Source organism: Emys orbicularis, chromosome 9 (genome assembly GCF_028017835.1).
Source record: "Emys orbicularis isolate rEmyOrb1 chromosome 9, rEmyOrb1.hap1, whole genome shotgun sequence".
NCBI classification, from domain to species: Eukaryota; Metazoa; Chordata; order Testudines; family Emydidae; genus Emys; species Emys orbicularis.
In genome coordinates, this window is record NC_088691.1 from 22091074 (window position 1) to 22105844 (window position 14771).

At 44.9% G+C, this 14771-nt stretch overlaps 1 protein-coding gene across 3 annotated transcripts in view; it reads right to left on the reverse strand.

Moving 5' to 3' along the window:
* Nucleotides 1-14771, reverse strand: part of ARHGEF9 (Cdc42 guanine nucleotide exchange factor 9) — a 263094-nt gene that overhangs the window by 18269 nt on the left and 230054 nt on the right. The gene's annotated exons all lie outside the window — the stretch shown is intronic.

Consider the following 14771-nt stretch of genomic DNA (forward strand, 5'->3'; position numbering starts at 1 on the left):
GGGGGGCAACATGCAGCCCAGAAAATATTTATTGCTGGTGAAGATGCACTAGCAAGAAAGAACCCAGCTTGACCATCAGATCCCAGACTGAATTTGCATAGTGGACAGTTAGAAGAAACACCTTTTTTTCTGTTCTGGTACATTAAACAATTTGATGTGGAAATCACTGTAAAACAATAAACATGAAGCCCCTGTCACTTTCACAAAGCTGACTTTAGATAAAAGAACTGCATATTAAGAAAACATTTTTTTAAGGAAGCTAGATCACCTTTTCTTCTTCCACCAGGCTCCCTAGAGTCTTTAGCTTTAAGCTTAACAGGAATTTTCAGCCACCTGAGGGATGCTAGGCAATCCCAAGAATATAAAAGAAACATATTGAAATTGACAAAAGACTAAATAATTCAAAGTGATACATAATGGCTACAGAGTTCAAACATAGTACATCTTAGAACCCATGCCAACTGCTCCATGCATTCAACAAATTCCCTTTTTGCTACTATTGGAAACAGGAAGAAGGAACATTCTCCACTTTTTAGCTGTATATTCTAATCCAACTAGCATGCCTGAACAGCGAGTTGTTTTCAGGGGTTCTTGAATGTTCACAGTGTTAAGAGCAAGTTAAGTACAAATCCACAGAAAACAAAAAGTGTCTAGGCCTGGAATAGTCTTGCCAGTACCATTGATTTCCCAGAAAGTTCAGTCCCAGCAGGCAGTCATGGCAACTGGTACAAGATTCTATTTTCTAACTGGTTAGCCATTCTTTGCCATCATACTCCCAGCCCCAAGTCCATATATCTCAATAGAGGGATATTATTTATTCTTCAACTGAATTTTAAATCACCTGCCCAGGACTCTATGAGCTTGCACATACAATAAAAACATACAAACTTCAGGATAACTATCTATAACAGAACCTGCCCATACTCCCATGAAGTCAATCACAGCTCTCAAAATATAACGGGCCCCTATACTCAATTCACCATAAATAACAACCTCCGCATCAGCAAAATCTAACTACAGTATCCATATCTAGTTACACACACACACACATATTTGGTATGTGAATATATATATATATGTATATATATGCCCGGAATTAAAGATCTGAAACCTAATGTATGTCTATAGAGTGTATATTTGATTCCAAAGGTTCCCAGCTCCTTTAATGGACTGTGTGCAGGAATTACTTCTCTCATTACTGCAATGCAGCCATCTCTGAAGTGCCCAGGAGACCTTTCTATTATTTGGATTATAATAGAGCCAAGAGGCCCCAACCAAACTTGAGATCCCAATCGTGCTACATACCGTACATACTCAGTAAGGCAAAATCCCCATTCTGAGGAGCTTCTAATGTAAACAGACAAGAGACACAAAGTCTGAGAGAAAGGGAGTATTAATACTTCCATTTTACAGATACTAAATTGAGGCAGGGAGAAATTATGTGACTTGCTCAAATTCAGACCGGGAGTCCCTGGCAGTGCTGGAACTGAATCAAGATCTTCCTGAGTCCCTATCCAGTGTCTACCCACAAGACCCTCCTTTCTAGCGACTAGCTCACAATCTAAATCAGATAACCACACAGAAGACAAAAGAAAACAGGTGTTTGGATGATGAGGAAAAGGGACAGCCTGAAGAGGGGGGTATAAAGGAGGCATATGAAGGAGGAGAGGAAGGGTGTTTATTTGATAAGAACAGGTAGGACTGTTGCAGTTCTAAGGGGAAGCAAACCAGAATGGCAGAAGGAGGCTGTGACGGGTTAGATCACAGAAACCCCCTTGGGAGCTGCCACCCAATGTGCAAAGACTACCCCTGCTTCTGTTTTCCCTGCCAGCTCAGGACTCCAGCACCCTGTCTTGCTGAGCCAGACACTCCAGTCTGCTCTAACAAAGACTCAGGGTCTGAATCACTTGTCCCAAAGCTGCAAGTTTACCCAAAAACAGCTCACAGGAGTGTGCTTGTCTTTAGCACTCAGATGCCCAACTTCCAATGGGGTCTAAACCCAGATAAATCCGTTTTACCCTGCATAAAGCTTATGCAGAGTAAACTCATAAATTGTTCGCCCTCTATAACACTGATAGAGAGATATGCACAGTTGTTTGCTCCCCCAGGTATTAATACATACTCTGAGTAAATTACTAAATAAAAAGTGATTTTATTAAATACAGACAGTAGGATTTAAGTGGTTCCAAGTAGTAACAGACAGAACAAAGTAAGTCACAAGCAAAATAAAATAAAATGCGCAAATCTATGCCTAATCAAACTGAATACAGATAATCTCACCCTCAGAGATGCTTCAGTAAGTTTTTTCTCAGACTGGACACCTTCCAGGCCTGGGCACAATTCTTTCCCCTGGTACAGCTCTTGTTGCAGCTCAGGTGATAGCTAGGGGATTCTTCATGATGGCTCCTCTCCCTCTCTCTGTTCTCTTCCACCCCTTTATATATCTTTTGCATAAGGCGGGAACCCTTTGTCCCTCTGGGTTTCCACCCCCCCCCCCCACTGGAAAAGCACCAGGTTAAAGATGGATTCCAGTTCAGGTGACATGATCACATGTCACTGCAAGACTTCACTACTCACTTGCCAGCACACACATATACAGGAAGACTCACAGGTAAATACAGCCATCTGCAGACAATGGGAGTCATCAAGATTCCAAACCATCCTTAATGGCCCACACTTTACATAATTACAATAGGCCCTCAGAGTTACATTTTATATTTCTAGTTTTAGATACAAGAGTGGTACATTTCTACAAATAGGATGATCACACTCAGTAGATTACAAAGCTCATAATGATACCTTACAAGAGACCTTTTGCACGAAGCATATGCCATTTGCATTATAGTCACTTATTATCAAATCTTTATAAAACTATCCCAGTTACATCATATTCACTTATTATCATGTTTTTATAAAACCATATAGACTGCATAACGTCACAGAGGCACCTTTCAAATTAGGTCCTAAATATTTAATCCTCCAGCCCTCTAGAGGGCATAGGTGTGTGCTCATGCATCTGCTGTTCAGTTGATAGATGCGTACCTGTCTTATCCTGCAGAAGGCTACGAACTCAGGTGGAAAGAGCATTATGTGTTTCATGCACATAGAGGGCCAGGTTCCCAATTGAAATCTTAGTACAAATGGCCAGCAGGACATTCCATGGAACAAGAGAACTTGCGAGCATATGGCTGCTGTGTCAGGTGCCACCCCACCAATATAAGAGTCATGCTGAGTGTTGGAGAGGGCTTGTCAGGATTGTGGGAGGCGGCGGTATGGTAGAGCTCTGCTTCATCTATCCTCCACTGTCATAAATCAGAGCAACCTCTCAGCTGCTCTTACTCTCTTTGCAATGGGGACCAGTGCAGACTGAACCTGAGAATCAGGGAACCATCCCAACGCACAGATGGAAAGGGTCATTTTCACATGAATTAATATGAGTCAATATATCTCTCCTATAAGCTCACTATATAAAAGATACTACTTGCATAATATACATTAGATATATTTTGTTGCACATGTAGGATATTGGTCTTTCCGCTGAGGATACTTCTTTTGGTTCCCAAACTCTCGTGTGTTCTAATGTGTAAAAGGTTAATAGGAGAGAAAGCACTGTGCAGTGCTTAAAGCACAAGGATTGGAGTCAGGACGCTACAGTTCTAATCCTGATCTGACAATAACTTGCTGTATGACGTTGGGTGAATCACAACGCCTCTGTGCCTCAGTTTCCCCATCTTTAAAAGGGGGATATTTGCCTATCACACAGGGATGCTGTGAGTTGCAACTAATTAATCTGTAAAAGGCACTTTGAAATTTTTAGAACTGCAAAATATAATAACAATATTTCAGCATATGATCTTAATGGTTTTAGAACGTGAAGATCAAATGGTCACACAGAGAAGGTTTCCTAGGCTGCAAAAGCAAAGCAGTGATGGTAGATGTGATGCTACCACAGCCTACATTGACCTAGTTTCCCAAATTCTTCCAAATGTTCTTCTGATGGCATGTACCAGGGGGATGGCACAAATGGGATGGGGAAGGATATGATACCCAGGGCCGGCTCTGGCTTTTTGGCCGCCCCAAGCAAAAAAAAAAAAAAAAATGGGGCGGCCAGAACGGCAAAGCAAAAGAAAAAAAAACCTGCGGCGCGGGTGCAGGGAGACCGGCTGGGGGGGGGGGCGGGGGAGAGGGAGGAAGCGAGCGGGAGAGAGAGAGAAGGGGGCGGCCAGGGCTACAGCAGGGGCGCTGCCACGCGGCCCCTCCCGCTGCGCTGCCGCCTGTCACGAGGGCTCCGCTCCGGTTGGCGGGGAGGGAAGGAAGAGGACTGCCCTGCAGGGCGCTCTGCTTCTCCGCGCCGCCGCCCCCTACAGGGCGGCCGGAGCGGAACAAGAACAACAACAACAAAAAAGCGGCTGTGCCACCCTAGGATTGGGCAGAATGCCGCCTCCAACAATCTGCCGCCCCAAGCACCAGCTTGCTCAGCTGGTGCCTGGAGCCGGCCCTGATGCTACCTAACTAGAAATCTGTTGCCAGAATCAGATATTTGAGACCTGAGTTCTGTTTAACTGAACTTCTGTTGCAGTAATCTGTTTAAGGTGGAATCTCCATCCTTAGAGGTTTTTAAGGCCCGGCTTGACAAAGCCCTGGCTGGGATGATTTAGTTGGTGTTGGCTCTGCTTTGAGCAGGGGATTGGACTAGATGACTTCCTGAGGTCTCTTCCAATCCTAATCTTCTATGATTCTATGAATTGTGCCTCAAAGCACTTAAGCATGTGTTTAACTTTAAGCATATAAATAGTCCAATTGACATCAATGCTACCTATATACTCAAAGTAAGCACATGCTTAAACACTTTGCCTGATCAGGCTTAGTAGGCACTGCAGGACTTGATGGCCCAACAAGCTGATCTGATGATCTATGATTCTATGATTAACATTGAACTTTAAAAGTCTGGCTGGAAGAAAACACTTTGAAGGACAATTTATTTCCCCTGTCACCCCTTCAGCAAACTAGTAAGAAAATGTAATGGGTGGGCTCAGTGGTGCTGGAAGTGAAACAGTGACACAGCGTGTACTCTGAGTAAAGTATTACAGAAGTGGTGGTTGCTTATTTCCACTCTGAAATGTCAGTAAGAAAAGCTGTGTGGGGGTGTTAGTGTTGGTGTGTGAGCATGCACTATCCTGAATGGGTGTTGGGAGTTCTGGTATGCATGTGTGCTAGGTGATGTGGAATGCAAACATTTTTCAGTACCCACTCAGAATCTTTGAACTGACTCTTATCTGGGGATATTGTTTTTTGGTTGGTGGTTATTTTCCCCTTTTCCTATTCAAAGAAGTCACCCAAGAGCTCCAATCACTCGTCTTCCACATGATACAATGTGATGCTTTGATCAGCACTTCAAGGGCCTCTGAAGAACTGCTTAGCAAGTTTGGGGAAAAGGGAGAATTGAAGGAGAGATGCAACCCTAGCTCAGCTGTTTTATTTTTTCTTTCAAGAAATGTTCAAGGCATCTGGGGAATCTTTCACCTGCTCCCCACATTCCCTGCTCAGCACAAACCATCTGCAAAATGTCACGCTGTTCTTTTGCTGCAATTATGAATGGTGAACTTTCTGCTCTGAACTCTTTATTATTAGTATCAGGGGCGGCTCCAGGCACCAGCGCAGCAAGTGCGTGCCTGGGGGGGCAAGCCGCGGGGGCAGTCAGGCTGCCTTCGGCGGCATGCCTGTGGGAGGTCCGCCGGTCCCGCGGTTTCGGCGGGAATTCAGTGGCGGGAATGCTGAAAGCGCGGCACCGGCGGACCTCCCGCAGGCATGCCACCGAATCTGCGGGACCAGCGGACCGCCCGAAGGCGTGCCGCCGAAAGCCGCCTGACTGCCGTGCTTGGGGCGGCAAAAACCATAGAGCTGCCCCTGATTAGTATTAATTTATTTGTAGGACCTACAAGCTAATCAGCGATGCAGGCCCCATTGTGCGAGGCACTGTACATACATATAATGAAAAGACAATCCCTTCCCTGAAGAGCTAATAATCTAAATATAAGACAGAGGTGGATACAACAAGCAGACAGAACGAAACATGAGGCAAAAGTGAGATGATTATGATTAGTGTAAAAAGCAGCAATCATAGCACATCATTTGCCTGGCCAATGTTGAGTGTTTGGTAGACATCATGGGAGAGCTGCGTTTTAAGGAGACACTTGAAAGAGAAAACGTTACATAACTGCAAGCTCAGTCATCTTCAGATGTCAGGCAGAGCCCTCAAATTAGCACATGATTATACCACAGGCCTATAACAAACCACTGATATAAATGCAAACTTTGGGGAAAGGCAGATCTGGGTTTTGGAACCAAACCACCAGTGTGGTTCAGGCCCATCTCTGGTGATTTCTAGTTGTTTTGGACAGTGGTCAAGCTGGGTGGATGGGGGAAATCAATTTTTTCAACTTATTCCTCAAATCTGTCCTCATTTTCCCACCTTGCTGCCCCTGTTTCTGCCCTTCCTTCTCCCCACCCCCACAGTCTGCAGTAAGAAATGGGGGTATGGCACACTACACTGTTTTACAATGGGTCTCATGGTATTTTAATTTTTTTCAGTATTATTCAGTTTTGTAAATTAAAAAAAAAAATCCCCATTACCTACGTTTGGGACCTGAACTACCTAAGCGTGACCCTTTAAAAGAATGAGATCTGCTCTGCTTTGCAGGGACATAAGGACAACATTTTCAAAAGTGTCTTGCTCATTTAACTTGAGATGCCTTGGGCCTGATTTTCCATTCCTCCACTGTGCATTCCTCCCATTCCTCCCATGGTGTATTGTGTGTGTATGTATGCTACTATCCGCTCCACAGCTGGCTGCATTTCAGTGGTGCCGTATGCTGGTAATCTGCTTTTGGGCTCGTTTTGTATGAAAGCTGCTGTATAAATGTCTATTATGAAACGGTTTTGTTTTCTATCGAGCTAGGGGCAATGCAGGCCCATACAGAGCGTTTTAATACCGGATATCTCACGAGCTGCTAACATTTGTTTCTAGCACCGAATCTGGACAGTGTAACATCAGACTTAGAAATTAGTCCAGCAGGATTTAATCTGGCCCTGGTCCAACACTGGAGGGGCCAAATTCATCCCCTTGTGTAACTTTACTGAAGTCAATGGAGTTACATCAAGGGTTAATATGGCCCGAACTGGCAAGTCATGGACCCAGATCAGTGTAATTATCATTCCCTGGATGGTGCTTCTGGCGCTGACTTTGTTGTAGCTCTTATGACTCCCAAACCTTTTTTGGGTGAAACACCCCATTTCTCCTCTTAGCTCTAGGTCACTCACATATCAAGTCAAAGAAATAAGAGGACACAAAGATGTCAGTGACGGTGCACTTTGCTGCTACAATGTCTTTGGGCCATAACAGTTTAGACTGAACCACAACGAGCGTATAGGAACTCAGGGCCTTAGAATGCATCAGGGAGAGCTGGATCATATTAGAAGCAATAAAATGTAGCACGAACTCCCTGGATACAACTTAAAGCACTCAGCTACTGCCAGAGAATCTCTATGAAGAGGGGAAGTGCTTGTTACTTGTATCCTCAGTGGCTGATATGTGAAGAGAGAGGAACCCAAATCCACGAGACACAAGTTTATGTAATCCCTTCCCTCACAAGGACGGCTGTGTTGGGAGGTCGCCAGATTCCTGCCAAATTATTCAGTCGTGCCTGTCTAGTGAGTTTTGAAAGAGACACTTGATTCATTCTTGCCAGTTTCATGAAGCATGGGGCGAGGGGGGAAGAGAGAGAGGAGCTGAAAGCATTTATGCGGAAATGTTCTTTTGCTCAGTATGTTTTGTGGAACATCAGTGGCATTTTGATGTCTCATTCCACCTAAAGCCCAGTCACATTGTATCCAAAGCAGTGAGGCAAGGATGATTTTGTTTCTAATAAATTAGCAACAGGGAGAGATAGGAAACCCTTCTTCGGATACGTCAACTTGTTTTTCTGACTCCTTCAATTTGTTCTCAGGGTTTTCAAATGATAATGGTGAGAGAACATTGCAGCACGAGGGCTCAACTTTCTGCTCCTCAGGGCAGATACCTGAGGTAATTACACCATGGATGAATTGGCAGTTGGCATTTTGCACACCTTTATTTTATATGAACAGACTAAGTCCCATCCCCACCCACAACAGAGCACACAGGGCCTGAGGCAACATCCAAACTCAGCCCCTTTCTGGATTTTGGCTTTATTGATAACTAACGCAATATAAGCCTCAGCATAAGCTTCCTCCTTGAGCTTGGCTGGCCCTAGTGATCTTGCTCCCCCGGACATCATCTGTCCTAGCTACCTCTCTAGAGGGCCAAACCCACTAACAAGCAGCACCTGCCACAGTGAATTAGCAGAACTTCAGCAGCTTTATGCAGGGTTCTAGCCCCGGGTTAGAGGGTGGGTTGACAGAAGAGCCCTTCCCCCTGTTGCATGCTAGATAAGTAATAAATAATATCAGTTGAACTGATACCTCTCAAAAGCCTGGCATTAGACATCAAGCCAGGGCACTGGGAGGAGTACTCTGTGCTGAATCACCTTCCTCAGTCTCCTGGGTTTTCCTTGGTGGTGTCTTACACAAGGGCAGATTAGGCTTGACCATGTTTAACCTATGGCACCTGACACGGCCACAATCTAAAATGCCTTGACTGCAAGTGCAATATACAATCGCCAACTCTCTATGGTACTGCCATTTGAAATACAAGTTGACCTGTTCCCCCTCACCCCCACTCTGCAGGCTGGAATCAGGAGTGGCTGGCAGCACAGGGGTTTTCATTGAATGCCCCAGTGATGGGGAGAAGAGGATGGAAAACTATAACCATGCTCCATGTGACTGGAAAACCACCTAAAATAACACAAATGGACTAGTAGTTGTCCCAGCCTTTCACTGTCTTTGCAAGTCAGATTCTAGGAGAGAACTGCAAGACCCCGTTGGATTGAAGTGAGAGCGAGAATTTTGTTTTGATTGGGATGCAGCTTGGAGCAAGGTGTCACTCGTGTGTTTTCGAAAAGGGCTATAAAGGAATTGGACCATCTCAAATATAAAAATCTAAGGGCATGGGATTGTCTTTTTAAACTCACTGCATGGAACCTTGTCCTTCAACGGCATTACAGACGATAAGTAAAACAATAATATTTCAGATAGTACAGCTATTCCTAGCAGAATGGTCTGCTATTGCTATTCAGCTGCTCTCATTCTGCCTCTCACCCAACATTCTTTTGCTCCTGGAGCTCAGGGGAAAGACAACCTGGAATTTACATTGCATCTTGATTACAACAGACACATTAAAAGTGCAAATGAAATCCAAATGCATTTCATGCAGCCACTGATCTTTTCCGCTCTGTCAGGAGGTGCTGAACAGGAAGCCCCATCTAGAGCAGCTCCACCCTTGACAAAAGGAATGCCTAATTCAATACATAAACATTTTTAACCCTTTGCCTGTTCTCCTGTCACTTCTAATCTGATGCCAATATGCTTTTGCACCCTTTGGGGAAACCAGGGCTGCGAGCCAGAGGAGAAACATTGCAGATCCACCGTCTATTACACCATATGCCCCTTGAGTACCCCAAGACATAACAAGCTAAGATCATAATTAATACTCCGTGTCAGAATGCCAGATGTTAAGTGATGCGATTTGTAAATTTAAAGTATCTCTGTGTCAAACTCTCTCAACTTCAGGGAGGGGAGAAAAAGAGGCTCTATGCCTTTAAGGCAATCTTTTAACTCTAACATCAGTTAGGATTGACTTCATCTCTTGGTAATTAAGGTTACTCTACTGGAATATGTATTATTCTTCCCTGGTTATAGACAGAAGATAAATGGAGCAGAGGGCAGTGCTTGCCTCCCACTCCGTTGATTCCCTTCTTCCCCTCCTACAAGGATTTTCACATTACGGAAACCAACCCACAGTTTCTTCTGCAAAACCCATGTCGTGGTTAACCACACACTCTACAACCACATTCCAGTTCAGAGAACAATAAGAGACAGCAACACTTTTGCTCACATATTATCTCTTTCTTCTGCCTCCACCATTCTGTGCTAGCACTTTGGAGAAACAACCATGAGAAGATGGCCTCTCCATTCCCATCCAACTAAAGGTCTGCTGGAACAGCCTGAAGTTAATCGAATAGATTAAAGCTTCCTTGTGTTGCAAAGAACTGAATCCAACTCAGGCAGGAGCATGAGCAGCCGTGAGAGGCTAGTTGCACCTAGTACAAACCCACCTGAACTCAATGGAGCCTGTGCCACCGCTCACCTGTGCTACCGCAGCTCGATGAGAGCTAGCATGAGTATGTCTTCGCGAACTGGAACCACACCCCTCACTCCAAATGTAGATGTAGCCTGCAGTAAGCTGCCTAGCAGAAGCAGCATTTTGAAATACAGTTACTCTGGGGTAAGACACCATGATAGAATAGATCTCATAAAATGAATAACCCTCTACATGTAAATCAGCTATGAAGAATCTGGATAAAAGTAGATGAGATGGAATCTTCTCCAGCACATGAATTCCATGGCATCACAAAGGCTAAGTTACCCCTCTAAGACCCTACAGCCAATAATACATCATACTTTTCAAAGTGCTCTACTGATTAATCCTGACACTATGCCCTTGACATTTTATAGACCAGAGAAATCAATGCTGAGGTTAAGACAAAGGAATCTGTCAGTGCTGGGATTATAACTGGAGAGATCCTGAATCCCAGTCCCCTGCTCAGGCCACTAGCCCATGTCTCGCTCTCCCACTACAGTACTGAAAATGTAAAAGCCTGTATGATGTATGCAGAAAGCAGTACCTCAGGTGTAAGGGGTTGCTGACCCCTTAGAAATGTGTGTGAGCTGGAAAAGGAATTGAGGTATGCTCAGCAGGCACTCTCCGAAATTTGTCATGTTATACACAGCTGAACCACTCTCACTTTCGTTTAGCATGGCATCTAAGCACACACTTTTGAATCTTACACGTCGCGGCACAACACACACTTAAAAAACTAAAATTTCAGTGAGTGGCGCTGAGACCTGGCATGCACCTTTTGAACCCCCTCCCCCGGACAGCCCTGCCCCCAATTGACATCCTTCCAATGGTGCACACCATGCATAATGTGTGTACAGCTGTGGGTGCCAACGTTTTCCAGGAGCTGACGTGAACTGAGAGGAAAGCAGGGGGGAGGAGAGAAGGGAATGAGTTGGGCTGTAGGAGACTTTTACAGAGATGTGACAGATAAAGAAGGAAGCAGAAGAAAAAGTGATTGTGTCCCAGTTGCTTCCCAAGAAGAATTAAAAGGAGCTGGGAGAACATGGGAGAGACAAAAAAGACTTTAGTGCTAAACTGAGAAAGCGGATTACCACAGAGACCGGTTTGCTTAATGCAGTAAATGGAAGTCAGTCACTGAGACAGAGTCACATCCTCCATCCAACTCAGCCTACCTGCGGGTAGTTCAGGGGCAGAATTCCTGCATGACAGCGTGAATACTTGTCATTTTCATTGGTATTATCTTGAGAGAGCAGTGGGCAAGGTGAAGTGAAGCTACGGTTCAGGTAAGCAGAGGCTGGGGATAGGGTAGAACGCTTTTTTGCTGGAGGTACAAAATGCAATGACCCAAACTGATTGATAAGGGTGAACAAAGATGAGAAGCGCACTCCAGGAAGAAGCAGCACAGCACGAGGCAGTGCTGTGGAGAAGCAACTTGGGAAAAACTGCATTGGAGCTGAGGAGAGAGCAAGACAATGTTGCCAACTCTCCCAGTGTGATCACAAGTCTTGTGATAATTAGTGTTTTCCTTAAAGCCCTGGCTCCTGAAGTCACATGACCACGAGAGACCCTTTTATTTCCATTTTAAAAAAAAATAAGTTTCAGTCTCTACCATTGGGGAGAAAAGCCTGCAAACTTGACCTGAGTGCACCCTAAAGGTTCCAAAACCAGAAGGCAAAGAAAAAGAACCCAATCTTACTATATTTGTAAATCTCCTGATTTTTAAGCCAACATGATGATTTTTTGAGGCTCGACTCATGATTTTTCAGTGCATGGGGTAGGCAATACTGGACTTGTCTGAACCTCTCTGAATCCTAATTAGCTAATTGGCTGCTTCTTGTAATCCCCAACAGGAGAGCCTGACCCCAGTGTCATGACAACACACGCTGTATATGACTCTGGTTTAAGTCTACAGCATGTGTGAATCCAAACTGTGGGATAACTCTAGTGTCAATCCCTTATTCAGACAATCTTTAAAATAATACTCAAGGACACTGCTATAAAGAAGGAAGAACGTGCTTAAAAACACACATTTAAAAAAAAATAAAAACTGGATTTTCGTGCTGGCAAAGGTACAAGATTAACATCATAAGCACAATCAATAATGCACAGACAGAGGCAGGTACTGCAGACACACAAAGGGCCTGTAAGCCTGTGCGGCCATCCTGACCTGGAGGGATGGCTTCACAAGATGAGCGGTTAGTTTAGTCACCAGGGACACTACCTTCAACTCTTAACCTCTGTGCCTTACAAGAGTGCCAACTAGTACCATTAGTGCTTGTGCATTTTCCGATATGAATTCTTTTCCTCCAGGAAATGGGCTGATACCCACCCGATGGGCTAGGACAGACCTCAAAATGATTAGGGGTCTTGTTCGATTCTCCTGTGAAGACATGCATGGAATGTGGTGTCCTCCAAACCCTACTGAGTGGAGGAACTGATATATATGAGCGAAAGGAAGTGCCAGAATGAGTGAATAAGGGGAGAAGGTGCTAGTGTGTGAACTTTACAGACCCAATCCTTGCCACTGAGCGCCCTCAGCTCCCAGTGACCTCACTGAAGGCCTGTGTCTGATTCCAATGGGACTTGAGGCCATTTGGCATCTTTCAGGAGATGCTCATTACCTTGCATGAGCAGGCCCGATGCAAAACTGAATTTTGCTTTAAGAAATTAGAAATTCAGAGTCACAGTGGAAGTTTAGGAGCTAAGGATTAAAGTTCAAATCAAGCTGCTTATACACTCGGTCTCAGCTTGACTGTTCTCTGACCGTAGGAGTTCATTTCACAGTGCCAGGAAGAGTGTAAAAGGAAAAGCAATGCGAAAGAAAGGAAGAAAATCTTCAGAAAGCAGAAATCCAGTCAGCCATAACTCAGAAGGAAAAACACCACCCTCCTGAATTATCCAGGCCACAGCTGCCCCTAGCGCAATGCTGGAGCAGTGGTTCCATAGTGACTCAAGAGCCATCCACACCATTTCCTCAGTACCTGGGTATTCCTTGGAGGGCTCCCATCCACATTTTGACCATGCTCAACCCTCACTTTACATACGAGACCTGACAAGAACACAGCCTGAGAAGGCAGGGCTGTGGCATCCATGGGTTATTCTCATTCACACTTGCAGTTAATCCAATGGACTCCCCCGGCATGTATATCTACAGCACAAAAGTCGATGAATTCAGATCTCTCAGAAGACAGAAATATCCAGGATTTATGAGCTCTGTCACTTCAGATACTGATGCTTTCCTTAGTCTTTTGTCAGAATAATGACTCAAGATTATGTTAATGAGACTAGAACAACATCACAGGCTGATAGGCAGGGGGCTCACATTATGACAGCATTGTTTACAGCAGGGTTGCCAGCCACTGGTACATATGTCAGTGCTGATACTAAAAGGTTACACGATTGGCATGCTTGATCACCCTTCCCTACCTTAATGATGAGCCTCCATTCAGATGTGTGCCTGATAAGCCACCAAGTAGCTTGTGCTGGTGGTTTCATGAAGCTTAGGTTTAGACCACACACCACTGTATGAGAGATGACAGGCAATGCCAGCCTTGCATAGCCCAGATCTTTGCTTGGTGTTACCTCTAGAGGCTGGAATGACCATTATAACTGAGTCCCTGACCTGTCTGCTCAAGTGCCAGGTTTCACAGTTCATACAGAAATGCTGGGGTCATCTGATTCCAGATCATACACTGCAACCGACACCCAAAAGTGAACGTGGGGCAAAGAGCCAAATTAAGGGATACATGAGAAAATGAACAAGGCACGCAGCTGACAAATGGAGGTGGGATTTGCTGCTAGCATAAAATCCTCTCAGCATGTTATAACCTCTGTTCCGTGATTCAGTGTTTCTGGTGTCTAGAATGCACAAGACTAGAAGTGCAGGCTGGCCAGATCTGGGTGGGATGAGGGAAATCTGGGTCTAAAATGGAGGGACAGGCCTCACACTGAGGAGACTGCTCAACAGCGTTTGAGTCACTGTTTTCCATTCCTCATGATCCTTTGTGTGAAAAAACAACTTTTTGCTTCTCTGCTCAGGGTGTCGAGCCATCCAGCGGTATGGATTTTTTTGCTCATTTTACAGCAATTTTCAGGTTTGACCACATGGGTGTTCAGTGCCTGCCACAGATCCTGGGGGAACAGCTGCAGCATACAGTCAGAGCTTTTACGCTTCTCTCAGAAATTGACAAACATCTCATGCACATATTTATAGGTCTCATATGGGAAATGCTTCATAACCGAAATATTTGTTCCACAGGAAGAACAGCAGCCATTCCCCTCACCAAGACCTTCCTTTGTTCCCTCTGTCCATTTCCCTCACTGTGACCTTCTCCAGCACTTCCATCTATTCCCTTTACTGTAACTTTCCCCTGTGACTCCATCCATTCCCTCACCGTGACCTTCCCCACTGACCCCTCCCGTCCATTCCCCTCAATGTGACCTTGCCCTCCGTCCCCTCCGCCTATTCTCCTCACTGTAACTTTCCTCTGCCCCT